A 5537-nucleotide genomic window follows, 5' to 3' on the forward strand; every position below is an offset into this window, starting at 1 on the left:
AAACTGTGGCGCATCCAGACAATGGAATATTATCCTTTGCTAAAAAGGAATGAGCTATGAAGCCATGACAGGACATAGAGGAAGCTTAAATGCCTATTATAAGTGAAAGAAGCCAATATAAAAGGCTGCATAGTGTATGATTCCAAGTATATGTAATTCTAGAAAAGGCAAAACTATGGAGACAAAATGATGAGTGGTTGCCAGAGGTTGGTGGGGGTTGGGGGATGAATAGGTGGAGCACAGAGAATTTTTTAGGGCAGTGAAAATACTCTGTATGATACCATACTGATGGGTACATGTCATCATACATTTGTCCAAAACCATAGAATGTACAGCACCATGAGTGAACCATGGTGTAAGCTACGGAATCTGGATGACTATGATATGTTGGTGGAGGTTCCTCATGTGTCACGAATGTACCACTTTGGCGGGGGATGTTAAAAATGGGGGAGATTATGCCTGTGTGAGGGCAGGAAATATATGGGAAATTTCTGTACCTTTCCCCTTAATTTTTCTGGGAGCCTAAAACTGCTCTAAAAAAGTTATAATTAAAAAAAAATCTAAGCTACAGCTACATCGAACATCTTTCAATTCTTTCAACATAATCTCTTATTCACTTCTGGGCCTATTTGTTCTGGGCCTCCTTTCCCTTTGCTCAGATCATTTGTACCTATGTTTGGGAACCTGTTTAACACAGACCTTTTCAGACGTCTCTGACCCTCCCTAGAGCCCCTCTAGATCAGGGGTTCACAAATTACAGTCTTAAGGCCAAATTCAGCCCACTGTCTGTTTTTGTAAATACAGTTTTATTTGAACACAGACACAGTCATTGTTTATACATTGCCTGTGGCTGCTTTCACAGAGTTGAATAGTTACAACAGGGACCACATGGCCTGCAAAGCATTCAATATTGTCTACCTGGCCCTTTACAGAAAAAGTTAGCCAACCTGTTTTAGATACTTCAGCTTTATGCTCCTAAGACATTGTACTGACCTTAACATCACTCCTCTCATGTTTTATGTACCATCCTTACCAGGTGGCAAGCTGCTTGAGAGCAGGACTACGTCTGTCTCACTAACCCTTGAACATCCAACACGTGATAGAGTGCTTAATGTGTACATATACTTAATATGTACATGAATTCAGAAACTAAAGTGTGGGCCAGCTGTGCAGTTGGTCAACTAACAAGTTGTGAGAGGCACAAAAATGTCACCTGGACTGTAACAGGATGGAGAAACTTCCAGAACTTCTCCCAGAGAGACTAAGTGTCTGGAAGAAATACTTGAACAAGCCACTTGGGCTCAGGCTGAGAAATGGGTTCTCTCCTTGTCTATGTGGGTGACAGTAGGTGGTTCCTAGTTTGCCATTTGAGGAATGTGAGTCCAGTTAGCTGTGGCCTTTGTTTTGCTGAGCACAGTAACCCTGCGAGAACACAGCTAACCCCCTCCCTCCTCCTTCCCCATCCTTCTTTCAGGGAACACTCAGTTTCCACTTAAAATGAGTGTATAGCAAATATTTTCTAAATATTTGGGGGCTTGAAGGATCTCCAAAATCCTAATCTTCCTCAAAGCACTCAGATCTTTCATGCAGACTATGAATAAGTAAACACAATTTATCATTAATGGAACAAAAAAATATTAGCTACAATAATCTCAGTTCTGTTTCCACAATGATTTGGGTCTTTTTTTTTTTTAATTGTGGGTTGAGACCTCATAGTGTACTAGGAAATGGTAATTTTGTTTATAAAATAGAGTGAATAGAATAATAGATTAGGAAGAAGCAAAATGCATTCACAATTATAGTTCAGGACACATTGGTTCACATCATGTTTTTAAATAAACATGTATATGTATGTGCTGAATCAGAATGTATATTTTTCAACAATTTGTTATTATTTTAAAGTAATCTCTACACCTAACATGGGCATCGACCTCACAACCCTGAAAGGGAGAGTGAGGGAGGGGCAGAAAGAGAGATAATCCCAAGCAGGCTCAGAGCTGTCAGCGCAGAGCCTGACACGGGACTCGAACTCATGAACCATGAGATCATGCTGTGAGCTGAAGTCACCGCTTAACCAACTGAGCCACCCATGTGCTTTTTGCTTCTTCTTTAATGTTGATAGAAGAGCAGTGTTTATCAAGTTACGGTCACCTGATGTGAGGGACTCTCTCAGTAGCTCCAAAGTGTTGTGCAAGGCTGAAGTGAGGGCAAGGAAAGGTGAGAAAATAAAACCACCCCCCACGCATTGTAAGACCTACCAGGAGTCGAGGGGCATGTTGGTGGGCCGGCAGCATCAGCATCATCTGGGAGTCCAGCTAATTCGAGAACATTCATTTTAATTAAATTCCTAGATGGTCCATATGTACGTTAAAACAACTACCCACATATGGGGTGGTGAAAACTATTACTGTTCTTCTCACATCTCTCAGATACTTTCATTATTTTTATGCACACTAGCTACCAGTTTGCTTTTAATCCCAACACTCAGTGCCTGTTCTAACTTTAGGCTGCCAGAACAAACTCTGCCCGTGAGCAAAGAGCACCCAAAGAGATTAAGAATATACCTCCCAGTGGGCAACCCTTAACCAATGTTGGACAGGTGAGAGCAATAAATATTCTATCATTTCCATCCCTTAATTCTTCATGACATTCTTCCCCTAATAATTCATGAACTATGTTTTCTTCATGGTTCTGTTACAGGATTGAGCCAAAATTCCTATTGGAATCTTTGTTTCGTGTCATATCCTTGATGGGCCTCCTTCCCTTGATTTTGTTCGTGTTCCCATCCTGTTTCCCTGGGAATGCATTCTAATAAATCACTTTCACCTGGATCCTGTCACAGGGTCTGTTGCTGCAGAACCCAATTAAGATATAAGGCAAAGTAGAGTTAATAAACCACAGTCTAATAAATAACTCTCCCACATTTTTGCTCTATCCTGGTATTTACCAAGTGTAGTATATGTAAAATGTACTGGTTTCATATCGGCATCAGAAGCAGTAGAAGTGATTTTTTAAAAGTTGCTGACAAGAATTTCTGCTTCCAACCAGGATGGAATAACAAAGACCAAATTCACCCTCTCACCTGAAGCAAGTAGGAAAAAAACAGTCATCGATATATGAAATAACGATTTTCAAGCTAGTTTAAAATCAGGTAGCAAGGAAGAGTCATCTCTGGGAGACAAGAAAGAGTTAAGTCCTGTGATTGCCCCAGCTTGCTGGCTTTGGGGAGTTTCTAGGCTACAGTGCAAGGAGAGGCAACCTACACAGAGCTTCGTGGACTCCCTGATTGGAGGAACAGAGGCTGTGAGGAGGTCAAGGCACCTGGAACTGGTGGGAAGAAGCCAAGGGGAGAGAGGTACACAGAGAGGAAAATTATACCACATGGAAATACGGATCTACACGAAGAATTAAGTGGACTGGACTTGGTGACTGTGTGGGTAAACAGTAAAGGGTTTTTTTCTTGTTATTAAAAAAGTTGATTACAAAAATGCAGTGAATTTTACTACACATGGAGCTGTAAGTGCATATATATATATATAATATATATAAGACATATATATATATATGTAACAGGCATTTTGCTATTTAATTTAAATATTAAATCCCATTAATTTTCAGTGACTATTTTATATATTTTTTTTGGAAATTGACATCTACTGAGAATGACATTCTGTAATACCATTCTGATTTTTGTAATTCTGACCATCGCCCATATTCCCGTAAGAAGAGTACAGCTTACTTTCTCTGTTTCCTTACTACAACGGATTACTATTGTATCACAAACTTAATAGTCTATCCAATAAGAAAGAATTATCAAAAGTACTCCAAACCATTGGCTTATAAATCTTTGATATGATGAATGACTGCTAACTTTCTTTTACACTTTTAAGATATATGAACTAATTTTTACCAAGAAATCTGCAGCTGGAATGCTTTTCTTCTTAGTGTCTATAAATATTTAGAAAGTTCAATTATCATGCTTAAAATTGCCAGAGCTGGATTATGCTTAACCATTTAAAATATTGATTTGCTTAGATGTTCTTAGATAAAACTTTATCATTACAAGTTGAATTTAATGTTATTCCATAATGGACTTTTAACACGAAGTAATAAATGAGGCTCTATGTAGATAAGTAGTTTTCTTGGTCTCTTTATCTTAACTGAAAGAATTCATTACTAGGGGAACTTTTGCCCCTAACTGCTCCAAAACTCATAGGAAACATTCATTTTTGAGCAACCAGATAGGTACATAACATGAAACTAATGTAACACAATGAAAGTACTCTCAGACCTTTCCAAGAATTATTGCAAATGAAACTAGTATAATGTTCAAATAAAATGTTTAAAATGTAAAATACTGCACATCTATAGGAATTTATAGACAATCATTCATTAATTATATAAGTGAGATATATTATAGTACAAAGTTGTTACATCGTAAATATGATGTTTTTCCAGTTTTGTCCATATATTCTATAACTTTGGAAGGTTTTTTAAGAGATAAAAAAATTAATTTAAAAAATGAATTCACTTATCTTTCTCTCAGAAAACAGCTTATTTGCATGTTGAATGTACAAATACCACTAAGGAACCATTCAATTACCAGGGGAATATGAAAACAAAAACATCAAAATTTCTTTTAGTCACTTTGGTAAGATAATCTCTACCTGTAATAAAAAATAAAGTTCAAGGTAACTAACAAGTATAGGGAAATAAAATTTTATCAGAAATATAGAAATGGGGGCGACTGTGTGGCTCAGTCGGTTAAGCATCTGGCTTCAGCTCAGGTCATGATCTCGCTGCTCGTGAGTTCGTGCCCCATATTAGGCTCTGTGCTGACAGCTCAGAGCCTAGAGCCTGCTTCAGATCCTGTGTCTCCCTCTCTCTCTCTGCCCCTCTTCTGCTCGTGCTCTTTCTCTCTCTCTCAAAAATAAAATAATAATAAAATGTTAAAAAATTAAAAAAAAAATAAATGTAGAAATTTAGGTCTCTGCACATTTCTGAGGAATTAAAAATAATCAGTGCGAAGTATTTGTTAATAAAGTGAGTTTAGAGGGTTAAAAATTAAAATGTCAAGTTGAATCATTTCAGGACACAAAGGTAGAAAGGAAATTGCTATTTTAATTATCATATAATTATTTTTCAGACTTTAAAAATATGTCCTTAAAATTAATTGATATATTAAAGTCAGATTTCAAGAGTGAGAAAATTTGATTTTGCACTTGGAGAATTATGTTTCTATAGTATTACAATTTCTATAATAAAAAAGATATCACCTTTACACACTCTCCATAATGTTGGTGAGACAATGGTTGAAATATTTTCAGGTGTTTAACATTCCAGTTGATGGTTTTTGCATGAATCCTGATTAACAAAATTGATGAGTTGTAACTTCTACTACATGGTGTCAACCCACTAATAAAAGGTGAGAGGTGCTATAAAATGTAGTCATTCTCTCATCCTCTTACATATTTTTCTTCACCAAATTGTTTATCAGGCCCTGCTATATATAATATATATGTTAGTACCTATCATAC

Source organism: Prionailurus viverrinus, chromosome A1 (genome assembly GCF_022837055.1).
Source record: "Prionailurus viverrinus isolate Anna chromosome A1, UM_Priviv_1.0, whole genome shotgun sequence".
Classification (NCBI taxonomy): Eukaryota; Metazoa; Chordata; class Mammalia; order Carnivora; family Felidae; genus Prionailurus; species Prionailurus viverrinus.